The 14271-nt window shown below is 48.3% G+C and overlaps 1 pseudogene; it reads left to right on the forward strand.

Annotated features, from left to right (window-relative positions):
• On the forward strand, positions 1-884 carry LOC142423844 (small ubiquitin-related modifier 2-like; annotated as a pseudogene).
• The last annotated feature ends 13387 nt before the right edge of the window (positions 885-14271 follow it).

Here is a 14271-nt window from a genome sequence, read left to right on the forward strand (position 1 = left end):
ATGGCCGACAAGAAACCCAAGGAAGGAGTCAAGACAGAACAACGATCATATTAATTTGAAGGTGGCGGGGAAGGATGGTTCCGTGGTGCAGTTTAAGATTAAGAGGCATATGCCACTTAGCAAACTAATGAAAGCCTATTGTGAACGACAGGGTTTGTCAATGAGGCAGATCAGATTCCGATTTGACGGACAGCCAATCAATGAAACAGACACACCTGCACAGTTGGAAATGGAGGATGAAGATACAATTGATGTGTTCCAGCAGCAGACAGGAGGCGTCTTCTAAAAGGGAGCCTGCTCCTTTCCTCCAGAAGTCTCTTCCCACCTACCAAGAATCCATTCTCTATTAGAAAACCACAATTTGGTTGCACCACCTCCTGACGACTACAGTGTAGTTTTCTCTTATTTCCCCTTCCCCATTCCTTTATTGTACATAAAGTAACTGGTGCATGTGCACACGCATATTGCATTTTCCCCTTTGTTTATTTTGTTTTTGTTTTTTTACTAAATGGCCAATGGTATGTTTTGATCGACACCAAGTGGAGATGGGATGGGGAAACACTGGCTCTGTGAAAACCCCCCCTTCGCCATCAGCGGCATGCTCACTCAGCTCCTCTCTCTATATTCCAGTAAGTTATTTTGCTCTCACTGTTTAACAAAAACAAAAAACAACGACATAAAAAAATCCTTGCATACCTTGTTGGATTGGAGAATTTTAATGTTTTTCATTTATCATTGTAAAACCAAGGACAATTTTATAACTTTTTTTGTACGTAGCTGTTACATGTAGGGCAATCTGTCTTTAAGTAGGGGTAAATTACTCTCAAAGAAATGAAGCCTGGATAGTTTTCCCTTCAAGTCAAGCGTCTTGTTGTTTAAATAAACTTCTTGTTTAAAATCAAAAAATGAGTCTTCTTCTTCTCCTCCCTCCCCTCCCACTTGGTTCCTCTCCCCTCTCCTCCCCCTCTCCCTTCCTTTCCCAGACCTTGGTGACTTGTGCCTTGTAATTGGGGCTTAGGAGGAGGAGCATTTAATCATCCTAGCACATTTGTCCACCCCCTCCCTCTGTTGAGTAGTTGAGCCCGAGGGGAAAGGGTGGGCTCTGCTGGAGAAACAGTAGCTCAGTGGTCTCCAGCCTCAGGGCAGGGATGCCTAGCTACAGAGATGGGGCACAGGCCTTTCAAATCTAGTTGTGGAGACATCTTCCTTTGTTTGAAGACATGGGGAGTGCGTTGGGGTGGGGAGAGGCCTTGTAATTGGCCCCTACTTTCCCCCACTCTCCAGGCCACTCAGATCCGAACCCTGCCCCATCATCACAGCTCTGCTTGTAGGACCTCTCCATGTGGCTGAATCTCAGCACTGTGCCTGCCTCCTCCCCAGGAGCTCCCCCCCCCCCCCCGCCCACCTCCCTCCCTCCCTCCTTCCCATCCTCCCTGTTGAGTTGGATACCTGAGCTCTGACAACGTGCTCTTTCCAGAGGCCCTTGCACACTGCCTGGTTCCCCAGGGCTCTCCCTCTCCATCCCCTTTGGGAGCTGCTCCTCCTGGGCCCGTTCTGAGTCCCAGACCTGCACTTCTGACTCAGCACCTGCATGGAGGTGACTCATAGGTACTTCCAACTCCACCTGAGGACATCTCAATGCACAGCCTCAGCAAGGCATTGTTCCTCCCCTCCCCCAGGTCCCCCAGGTCAGAACCTGGAGCTATTCTTGGCCCCTCCTCTCCCTCTCACTTACCACGGCTGCCACCCCTACCCCGACTACCCATTTCATCTTTAGGGCCTTTCTAAAGATAAGTCAAATCATTGACTTCTTTCTAGCTCCAAAGCCACAGCACCATCCCAGCCTTGGACACCTCTATTACACCAGCCTCCTAATGGGTTTCCTCATCTCATTAAGCCATAGCCTTTGGGACTCCCAGCAAAAGATGGGACTTCATAAGAAGGTGGGGGAAGAGATTCAGCTCCTTGTGACTGTTAACTGGTTAATTGTGATGTCCACCCTGCTGGGTATAAAATCAGCCACCTCATGCTCACCTTCCTGACATGCTCACCAAAGACCAAATGGGTGGGGAGAAGGGGGAGAGAGGGAAAACCAATTGCAATGATCGACCTATAACCCCCTGAGGAAAAACAACAGGAACATGGGTGAAGAGAAACAGCAGCAGACAGCATAAGATATGAAAATAAAAATAATTTATAATTTTTTTCATAAAATAAAGGTTCATAAGGGTGGGACAGTGGGGGAGGGAGGGAAAGAAAGAGGAGCTGATACCAAGGGCTCAAACAGAAAGAAAAGGTTTTGAAAATGATGATGGCAACATATATACAGATGTGCTCGAGACAATGGATGTATGGATTGTTAATAAGAGCTGGAAGAGCCCTCAATAAAATGATTTATTAAAAAAATAATAAAATAAAAGCAGCAATCTCAGAAGCAAGACGGGGATCTCACTACCAGCAAGAGAGGAGAGCTAATAGTGGAGCATGTCCTTGGGATGCTGGGATCCCTGCAAGTCCTTTGAACCTCCTGAGTCCAGAGACACCATCTGTGACACCAGAAGAGAGGCAGAGCAGCAGCGGAACCAGGAGCCCGAGCCTGAGCCAGAGCAGTGGGCTTCCCAGCTCACAGAGCAAGTACAGCCGAGTGTTACCACTTGTGGAGTAGAGAGCCTTTGGCACATAATTGGGAGAGATGGGTTTGCTGACCCATGGAGCTGGAGCTGAATGTCTTCGGACTGAGACTTAGGGTGGAGTGGCATGCCTTTTAGATATTTATTGGCTTAAAGGAGCTGTGTGACATTACCTGAACAGGGCAGAGGTCAAGCCCAATGGCTGAGAGCTAGAGTGAGGCCTGCCTGTGGGCACAGCAAAGAAAAAACATCCCGACGGAACAACTTTCTCCAGAGCATGTCTCACCTGAACTGTAACCTGCTCCCTTTGCTAATAAGCCCCATAGCTGGGAGTATCATCTGTGAGTTCTGTGCGTGGATTGCAATGAATTCTAGAGCCCAGCACAGATGTAGAGAGCCAGGAGAGGGCTAGCTGGTGTCAGAATTGGTTTCAGGAGGATGGAGGCATGTCTGACTCTACCCTACATCCCCACCAGACTAGTGGCGGTCATCAATCTTCTAAGCCAGGAAAAGTCAGACCATTTCCTCAGTTTCCACAAGTGTAGATCTTTTGACCCCGTGTCTATCTTTATCAAGATGCTGTGTATTTTGCTCTGTGTGTTCAGAAAGTCTGCTTCTCTGGAAGCATATAATAATCAGGTTAGGGTTGTTTTTTTTGCCTTCCAGCTAAGAGTACAAAGTCTGGGGATTATACACCATCACTCTTGAACTTCTAACAGCTTTATAGATCTGGCATTAGTTATGTAACCATGATTAAGAAGATGACACACCACTTGCCAATTAGTGCTTATTAAACAATTACTTACGGCACATGTGACACACCTGTGGCAAGGCCAAGGTGATGGGGCTCACAGACCAGCAAGGACAAGGGGAACCAGCAGGTAAGAAGGGCTCACCTTTGTGCTGAGTCATGCACCACGGTTGGCTAGGGTCAAGGTTTCCACCTCAAGATCGTCGCAGGGACATCACAGGATGAGGACCTCCATCACCCCCCATTTGTCAGTTACTGGGGCAGACGGGTAGCTGGCTCATTCCAAGCAGGGCCCGCTATTGACAAGAGACTATTGGGCTCTTATGCAGACTTATGCCAGGTGGGGCAGGAGGGAAGACCAGGGACTTTCTGTTCTAAAGGTAGAGACTGAGGAAGTCAACCCCGAAGTGGACCTCAGTCCCTGGAGAGAAGTGGAGCAAGGGCCCAAGTAACAGAGAAAGGAGGGAGAAACAAGGCGTGGAACAAGCAGACCAGAACCGAGCTGGAAGGGGAGCCGGAGGGGTGACCAGCACCCTCTGCCTTGTGCCAGCTTCTCTATGGGAAACCACTGAGCCCAGGCTTACAATCCTCACTCTTTGTGTCACCACCTGAGAGACCTTGGCCCAAGACCTTGACCTTTCTGGGTCTCAACAGCTTCATCCTTAAAACTGGAATAGGAAATCTCCATGAGCCCAGGATAATGGTGCACGGGAGGCAACTCCAATCTACTGACAGAGGGATTCGACGTCGCCAGCCAGTAATTTAGGAACCAGTCTGGTTGTAAGCCAATCTTTACAAAGGACTCTGAAAATTGTGTTTTATAGTTAAAAAAAACCCGGGGGCATTTGTTGAGATCCCTCAACAACTAGGAGGGAATTTTTAGAACCAAGGGCGACTCCCCTCAGAGCAGAGGATGTAGGACATGTTTTCCCCCTTTCTTTGCTCCAGATGAGAAGAGAGAAATCACTGCACCTCAGCTGGCTGTTGTTCCAGATGTTGTCGAGCTGGTTACAACAGAACCAAACACTCGCTGGTCCTGGGGCATCCTCACCATTTTTCTCTTGTGTGAGGCCATCGATGCAGCCACTGTGTCAGCCCAGCTTGTCAAAGGTCTTCCCCGTTCTGCTGTCCCTCCACTTGACCAAGCACGGTGTCCTTCTTCAGGGACTGGTCTCTCCTGACAACATGTCTAAAGAACGGGCGGTGACATTTTGCCATCCTCGCTTCCAAGGAGCGTTCTAGCTGTGCTTCTTCCAAGACAGACTGCTTTGCTCTTTGGGTCGTTGGTGGTGGTTTCAATGTTCTTCACCAGCTCTCGAATTCCAGTGCACCGAGTTTTCTTCGGTGCTCGTTAATCCGTGGCCAGTTTTCACATGCATATGAGGGGGCTGAAAATACCATGACGTGGGCCAGGCAAACCTTAGTTCTCAAAGTAACTTCCTTGTTTTTCAACACTTTAAAGAGACCTCGTGCAGCAGGTTTACCGAATCCAATGCTTTGTTTGGGCTCGCGACTGCTGCTCCTTGAGCACTGATTGTGGATCCAAGCAGGATGACATCCTTGACCATGTCAAATTTCCCTCCGTTTCTCATGATGTGACCCATCGGTCCAGTTTCGGTGTTCTTTCCCCTACTGAAGGCTGCAACCTTTGATCCTCGTGAACAAGTACTTCCAGCCTCCCCCACTTCCAGCAAGCTAGGTTGTGCACATTCCACACAGGTTGTTACTAAGCCTTCCTGTTGGTACCCCTCCTTCCAATTCTGAAGCCTCATGCTTCTTCATAGGAACCAGCTTCTCTGATTATTTGCTCAGCGTACAAATTGAATAAGCTTAGCCTCATGCTTGTTTATTGCATAACAACTGATGATTAGCATTGCTTAGAGAGGGCACAGGGCCACAAAAGGGTCAATGGCCACTCTCCTGGTCTTTTTCATGATAATACGTGCTTGTCATGTGGATACACATGTAGATTCCCTTATGCTTGCGATATAAAGGCAGGAAGGGATAGCGGGCTTCTGGCTACTTCGTTGATAATTGCTCACAGTGGGAGCCTAGGGAGAAGCCGAGCAATCTCGGAAGATGGGAGAGAGGTACCAGAGCTCATTTCGAAGGACCATCTGTACTCACATGCACAGATAGTGAACTGTGGAATGTTCTGGAAGAACAGGGGGTGTGACTGCCTGATGGAAACCCAAGGCATAAAGGGACTATGTGTGAGAAAGATGCAGGAAGCTCCAGGGAGCTGCCCACCTGGAGAGGGCTCGCCCACATGCCCAAGGTAATGTTGTGAGACATCGTGACAACCCTCCCAATGTCACGGTTACCAACTTTCTCCCAAATGGTCTCTGATCCTGTAGCATCCCGTGAAAGGAGAGAAGAAGTGCTTGGTATGGTATTGGAAAGAACATGATCTTTTCTCCTGGAGTTTCCTCACCTCAGGTAATGTAGGAAAGGACAACAAACAGCCCCCTCTTTGGGAAGAGGGTGACATCTCCACACACACATCATATTGAAGATGGACCTATTCACACCCCACCGGCCATCCCTTGGCTGCTGCGGGATAGCACCCCAGGTCTTCCGTCTAGAACTGGGGCCTGGGAAACCAATCCCAGCCTTGCCAAAGAGAAGCGGTTCCAGGCACCACATTAGGGGTGAGCTAATTAAGTGCTTGACCAGTGTGGTGGACCTCGGGTGATGTTATAAATAGCCCAATGGCCCTTGGCAGAAAAAGGGTTCACCACTCCTGCTCTAGCAGATGTGGTTGCCGGCACCCAACTGCACTTGGCTTCCCAGCAGGAGGGGTGGCTCACCTTGTCCATTCCCTGGTCCATAGGAAGCCCTGCCCACCCTCACCCCAGGTGTTCAGTGGTTGCCAATAACTCGTGGGATTAACAGGAATAGCTGTGAGTGGATTCCAGAACTCCCAGGAGTGGGTCCTCTGTCTTCCCAGGGGGTCTCACCGAGGGGTCTCTGCTCCTTGTGCTCAGGCCCCACCACACCATCTCGTGTCTCTGGCACACCAGGCCCTGCAGAGCCCGTTTGGCTTCTCCGCTGTGTGTGTGGCCTGGGCTGGCATGCTCTCCCTTTTGGGTCTGGCAGACCAGCTCCTAACATTCGCAGGGCTGAGGTTGGAGTACGCAAGGGGAGCCCACATATTGGATCTCTGAATATTTATAAGCCACAGGTCATGCCACGAGGCTGTGACATAAAACGTGCTCTGTCCTCCAGCCTTGTCAAATACACCTCCCTGACAACAACATGAGGAGAAAAAAATGACCTGTGAATCTGCCGTGACTTCTGGCAAATCATCAAAGACAACAGAGTTTAATTAGTGCAGTGAAAGCCTGGGGGTTGTCCATGGACCAGGATGCTTGGATGAGGTGTAGGGATCTGTAAAAGCAAAAGTGAATGCTTGCATTTTCCTAACTCCATTCAGAACAATTATTTTTTAAACAATTTTATTGGTGCATAATCCACATATCACATAATTTAATATTTTGATCATATCAAGAATTGTGCAATCATTACCACAATCAGTTTTAGAACATCTCCCCCCCACACTCCATGGTTAAATTTTCTTTAAAATGAGTTGTGTAATCACATACTTTTTTCTTATCATTTTATTAGGGCCATACAACTCTTATCACAATCCACAAATACATCAATTGTGTAAAGCACACTTGTACATTCATTGTCCTCATCATTCTCAAAACATGTGCTCTCCACTTAAGCCCCTGGCATCACGTCTCATTTTTCCCCTCCCTCTCCACTCCCCACTCCCTCATGAAACTTTGATCATTTATAAATTATTATTTTGTCCTATCTTGCACTGTCTGATGTCTCCCTTCACCCACTGCTCTGTTGTCCATCCCCCAGGGAGGAGGTTATATGTAGATCCTTGTAATCGGTCCCCCCTTTCCATCCCACCCTTCCTCCACCCTCCAGGTATCGCCACTCTCACCACTAGTCCTGAAGGGATCATCTGCCCTGGATTCCCTGTGTTTCCAGTTCCTATCTATACTGGTGTACATCTTCTGGTCAAGCCAGATTGGTAAGGTAGAATTGGGATCATGATAGTGTGGGTGGGGGTGGGGAAGCATTTAGGAACTAGAGGAAAGTTGTATATTTTATCATTGCTACACTGCACCCTGACTGGCTCATCTCCTCCCCATGACCTACAGATGGGTTTTGGGTCTCCATTCCACACTCTCCCTCATTCACAATGATATGATTTTTTTGTTCTGATGATGCCTGATACCTGATCCTTTCAACACCTCGTGATCGCACAGGCTGGTATGCTTCTTCCATGTGGGCTTTTTTGCTTCTGGCCGCTTATTTACCTTCAAGCCTTGAAGACCCCAGACACTATATCTTTCAATAGCTGGGCACCATCAGCTTTCTTCACTACATTTGCTTATGCACCCACTTGTCTTCAGCGATTGTATCAGGGAGGTGAGGCACACCATGATATGATTTTTTTGTTCTTTGGTGCCTGATAACTGAACCCTTTGGCACCTCGTGATCACACAGGCTGGTGTGCTTCTTCCATGTGGGTTTTGTTACTTCTGAGCTAGATGGCCGCTTGTTTACTTTCAAGTCTTTAAGACTCCAGATGCTATATCTTTTGATAGCCAGGCACTATCAGCTTTCTTCACCACATTTGTTTATGCACCCGCTTTGTCTTCAGTGATCGTGTTTGGAAGGTGAGCATCATGGAATGCCAGTTTAATAGAACGAAGTGTTCTTGCATTGAGGGAGTACTTGAGTGGAGGCGCAATGTCCATTTGCTACCTTAATACTAAACCTATAAATATATGCACATAGATCTATTTCCCCATCCTTATATATAACTATATTTACATATATGCATGCCTTTATTGAGACCTCTATAAACGCCCTTTACCTCCTAGCTCTTTCCTCTATTTCCTTTTATTTTTCTTTTGTCTTACTATCTATCATGTTCAGCCTTCGTTAGGGTTTCAGTAATTCCTCTCGATTACATTACCCTTGGTCACGCCCTACCAGGCCTCCTCACCACCGATTTGGATCACTTGTTGTTCCCTTGTCCCTGGGTTTGTTAACATCACTACCTTTCTCCCCACGTCCCCTACTCCCACATTCCCCCAGAACTGTCAGTCTGTTGTTTTCTCCTCCAGATTGTTCATCCAGCCTATCTTATTTAGACAGACCTGCAGAGATGCTAACATGGACAAAAACAAGAGAAGCAAAACCAAGCAACAAAGCAAAACAGCAATAACAACAACAACAACAAGCTAATGACAACAAAACAAAACACAAAAACAAGAAAGAAAAGCTTGTGGTTAGTTCAAGGACTGTTTGTTGGCCTTTAGGAGTGTTTTCTGGTTGAGTCTGTTGGGGAGCCAAGCCATGGCCCCAAAGTCTATTTTTGGTATTCCCTGGGGACTTCGTTGCTCTGTTCCCCTTACTGTTCTGTTGCACACCCTCAGTGTTTTGCCTCGGTGTGATGGGATCAGATTGGGTGGAAGAAAAATTCTTTTTTGTTTTGTTTTGAAAAATTCTTGATCATCTATGAAAATGATGGGGATTTTTCCCTGTTTCTCTGCGTTGGCAAGAGCTGAGCGCTGGACTAGGGCCATCAGGAAGTCTGAGAAAGGGCAGCAAAGGCCCCACACATGCTCTTCTTCTGCCATCTAGGACCTGCGAGATTTTGGAAATGCTTGTTTTGAGGCTTCTAATTCGGAGAGAGGGGGCTCGGGGCTGCTAATCACAAAGTCAGCAGTTCAAACCACCAGCTGCACCGAGGGAGAAAGAAGAAGTGTTCTACTAACGTAGAGTTACAGTCTCAGAAGCCCACGGGGACAGTTCTTCCCTGTCCTGTAGGGTCACTAAGCATTGGAATTAACTTGATGGCCGGAAAAAAAGTTCAGAGATCTCTGTCCCAGCAGAGATTTTCTTTTTGTTTTACAGGTTTTCACATTTGCTGCTGAGTCGATTCCAACTCACTGTAACCTCATGTGTGCCCGAGGAGAACTGTGCTCTCAATGGCCGTTTTCCCCCTCAAAAGTAGATTGCCAGGCCTTTCTTCCAAGGTCCTTCCCACCCCTCACCTGTTAGTAGCAGTCCAGGGTTTTGTCTGCATTACACATCTTCCCCTGGAGGCCCAGCGAGGAGTCTGCAGGAACAGTCGGGAAGGTTAGATGTGAACATTTCACGGCCCGAGTCTGAGAGGGACACTCCCACGGCCTCTGTGGTCTGTGCAGGAAGCAGGGGTCTTGGGGAAATCATTCAGAGCCTCCTAGTTTTATCTTAAAAATGGTCTTATGCAAACAAATACAGCAGGACTAAAATAAGCAACGTTAGGAGGCCAAACGCCTCCAAGGAGGAAGTAAAGTGAGGCACAGTCAAGTTCTCCCAAGGAAGCTCCTACAAACATCAACAAGGAATGATTCACGTGCTTGGCTCAAGCCCAGGACCAAGCCGGTATATAAGGAAGGGCCTTGCAGCCATGGGGCATCAACCTCTCACTCTCACCTCCTGCATCCTTTCTCCTCACCTCCTCTGAGTCCTCTCGACTGACACCATGGGTTGCTGTGGTTGTGGAAGCTGTGGCGGCTGTGGCGGTGGCTGCGGTGGCTGCGGGGGCGGCTGCGGTGGTGGCTGCGGTGGCGGCTGTGGCAGTGGCTGCGGTGGCGGCTGTGGCAGCTGCACCACCTGCAGGTGCTACCGTGTGGGCTGTTGCTCCAGCTGCTGCCCCTGCTGCTGCGGCTGCTGTGGGGGCTGCTGCAGCACCCCCGTGGTCTGCTGCCGCCGCCATACCTGCCGCTGTGTCCCCTGCTGCTGCGGCTCGTGTGGCTGCGGCTCGTGTGGCTGCGGCTGCGGGAAGGGCTGCTGCCAGCAGAAGTGCTGCCAACAGAAGTGCTGCTGCAAGAAGCAATGCTGCTGCTGAGAGGGCAGAGCCAGCCTGCTGGCAGCCATGCTTGGGCATTCTAAACCTGTCTCCTAGTTCTCTTACAGGTCGAGCTGAGTGAAACAGCTGGGAGGCCTGGGGGAGGGTGTGTGGGCAAACAGCTGAGGCACATGACTGCCCACAAGGAGGCTGGAGGTTCTAGCCCTCTCCATCCAGAGGTGGGCTCCGAAGAAAGGGCTGGTGATCTGTTTGGTAATCATGATTCTGAGCTGTCGCTGCAGCTGGTGATACACTAGATAGACACTGGATCAGAAGTCAGAAGGCCTGAATTCAAGCCCGTGCTCTACCAGGGTGGCCTGACCAAGGACCTGCCACTCAACCTCCCTGAGCCTCATTTCTCGCCTATAAAGTAACAAGGTTGGATGTAGGTTTCTCGAAGGACTTTGTCAGCCTTAACAGCATGTAAGTCTGTTTATTGAACCTTTGAAACTGAACTCACAGGCTCTTCTGATGTCTCATGGAAAATGCAGCTACTCTGGGTGTTACATCTGTTCATTCAGAGTAAAAGCAAGCAAACAAGTCCTCACCCAAACCTCTCGATCCAGCACGATCCATCAGGCATCATGCCCACTGCAAATAACACCAGCCACCGCTGATCTCCTGCAGGAGCAAGGAATTAGCTCTGGCAATGGATGAGAGCTTCTTAAAATATGTTCCATTGTTAGGAAAGGTCTACTCTGTACTTACATCCCTGTTCATGTTGGTTACCTACTGTACGATCCTTACCGTTTCCAAATATTCCTCAATTTTCTTAAGTGCAGTTGATTAATAAAATACCGGGGAAAATGGTATCTCGTTGTCTGTTTTGATTGATTGGAGTTGTTTATTATTGGATTTGAAGAGGGGTGGGAGTGGTGGCGGTGTCTTCGTCTTCAGGGCGATGTTGTGTACTCGCTGTATCAAGTTGACATTAAGAACGCACAGTGCCACCGAGGTTTAGTGCTGGACGCTATGGGAGCCGTTCGGTGGGCAGAGGACCAGGAGTGCGGCCATGTGTGCACCACTCAGCCATCAGGGTAGAAAGAAGCCCCGCCATCTTCCAAGGTAGCTTGATCGTCTCCAATGTTTAGGTAGAAAAGACGAGCACGGACACAGCCCACAGCTTCCCAAACTGCGGTTTCCTTGGTTTAAAAGAGATACAGCCCACTTCGCCTCACTTCCGATTGGTTAGCAGTGGTCACATGACCCGTAGGAGCTACAGGGGAGCCTGGGAAATGTAGTCCGTGGCTGGGCCGAGAAGTGCCACACTGCTCTAGCGAGAAGGGAAAAGCAGGTCCTTTGATGGACAGTTCGCTGTGTCCATCATGTTCACCTCACGTTCCAGTGACACTGATTGCACTCGAGGGAGTGGAAGAGCCTACCTTGGCATGCACTGGGGGATAATTAGCATGCTTTCAAAACGCTTGCATTATGTTCCGGGTAGTTGTTTAGGGTACCTGGGCATGTCAGAGCTGGCGGTCAACTTCTCGAGGCCACATGACTCTTTCTTGAGGTGGAGCTTCAGGGGCAGGAGGCTCAAGCCATGGAACCCCTGCGAACGTGGTGTCCCGGGTCAGCCACAATCTTCACGGCTCCTACTGTGCGCCGCAGGCAGGAGTCTCCAGGGGGCCCACTGGGGGAGGGGGGGGACACCATATAGACATACAGATACGTGCACACTCGGACGAGAAGAATTAATGCCTTTCGATTGTGGAGCCGGTGAAGAATATTGAAAGTACCTTGTACTGCCAGAAAAACAAATTTGTGTTTAAAGAAGAACACCCAGAATGCTCCTGCTTAGAAGCCAGGCTGGTGAGACTTTGTCTCTGGTACTTTGGACAAGTCCTCAGGAGTGATTAGTCCCTGGAGAAGGATGCCAAGCTTGGTAAAGTAGAGGGGCAGCAAAGCTAAAAAAGGAAGATCCTTGACTAGAAGGACTGACCCAATGGCTGCAATACTGGATGCTACAGGACCAGGCACTGTTGTCTCCTGGTGTCCATGGGGCCAGCATTGATTTGATGGGCCCAACAGCAGCACATGTATGCTGGGTACACACACATACGCATTGCATCTAGGTAGTATATATATGGAATCTTTGTTTTGCTGTGGAGTAAGAGTTGGACTGATAATTGTAAGGTCAGTGGTTCAAATCCATCAGTCACTCCAAAGGAAAAATTTGAGGTTATCTGTTCCCATAAAGATGTACATCATCAGAAATTCTATATATTTATGGATGCATACATACATATACACACTGTACATATACATGTTCTGCCTATGTGTAGAATATACCATGTGTATAGATATAAATCCATATGTCTACGTATTATTTTTAAAATCTTTTCTTATGCACCTTTAAAATCTTAATGTGGTCCCATATTTGTTTATTTCTTTTCTTCCTTAGCCACATTTCAGCCAGAGCAGGCATGTTTTCCTCTACAATGGCTGCATAACATCGAATTTATTTTCATTTTGCTTGGCATCTGCCTTTAAGAGAGTTACATGTCATTGTGCTTTGTGGCTTTTGTGGCACCTTGTGAGCCATGAAAACCCCCCGCCAGTGGAGTTTACACTGCCTAAGCGCTTTCACACCAGCGATCTCCTTCCCCGGTCCATCCTCGTGGTGAGGGGACTTGTTGCTGTCTTCATTGTCTGGTGGAGAGGAGTCTTGAGCCCACATCAGCTCCAGGAGCTCTGTCGGAGCATCTCCCTCCGTGCCCTGCGAGCCACCGTGTTGCGGCCCTTGGCTGTGGCGTGCGTCCTGGCCGTGGCAAGCCCAGTATGAAACTTCTATCATTTCCATCCTTCTCAGAAGCAACTTTCAGTTTCAGTTCTGTTGTTGGCAGAAATGGTGGCCCACTTACTGCAGGTAAGAGAGAGCATTTGTTACAGCGACCTCACAGAAAACACGATTGGAAGAAGGCTCATCGATCATGTTCACTGCATAAGGGACCTAACCTTGCTGGCTGAAAGCAAGGATGACTTTGAGCTCTTACTGAGGAAGGTCCACGACTCCAGTCTTCCATGTGGATTACAACTCAATGTAAAGATAACAAAAATCCTCACAACTGGACCAATAGCTAACATGATGGATGGAAAATCAATCCAACTTGTTAAGGATTTCATTCTACTTGGATGCCCAAGTGGTGCTCCTGGCAGCAGCAGTGACGACATCAAAGAATGAGTGCACAGGGCAGATCTGCACAGAGCCTCTTTAAAGTGTTAAAGAGCAAAAATGTCACTTTGGGGATTAAGATGCACCTGACTCAAGCCATGGGATTTCTTGGACACAGAACGAGGAAGGCCAGAGACAAATGGACGTGTTTCGATTATAGTGTTGTTGAAGAAGATTAAACATGCCACAGGCTTCCAGAAGAATGAGCAAATCTGTCCTGGAAAAAGTACAAACAGATGTACACTGGTACAGATAGGAACTGGAAACACAGGGAATCCAGGACAGATGAACCCCTCAGGACCAGTGGTGACAGTGGTGATACTGGGAGGGTGGAGGGAAGGTGGGGTAGAAAGAGGGAACTGATTACAAGGATCTACATATAAACCCCTCCCTGGGGGATGGACTACGGAAAATTGGGTGAAGGGAGACATCAGACAGTGTAAGAGAGGACAAAATAACAATTTGAAAATTATCAAGGGTTCATGAGGAAGGGGGGACCGGAGAGGGAGGGGCGAAAATGAGGAGCTGATTCCAGGGACTTAGGTGGAGAGCAAATGTTTTGAGAATGATGAGGGCAATGAATGTACAAATGTGCTTTACACAATTGATGTATGTATGGATTATGATAGAGCTGTATGAGCCCCCAATAAAATGATTTTTTTAAAAGTACAAACAGAATGCTGCTTAGAAGCAAGGATGGTGAGATTTCATTTCATGTATTTTGGGTGTACTATCCGGACGGACGGTCCCTGGAAAAGGACATCAAACTTGGTAAGATGGGTCAGCA

The sequence above is a fragment of the Tenrec ecaudatus genome, chromosome 13, assembly GCF_050624435.1.
Source record: "Tenrec ecaudatus isolate mTenEca1 chromosome 13, mTenEca1.hap1, whole genome shotgun sequence".
Taxonomy (NCBI): domain Eukaryota; kingdom Metazoa; phylum Chordata; class Mammalia; order Afrosoricida; family Tenrecidae; genus Tenrec; species Tenrec ecaudatus.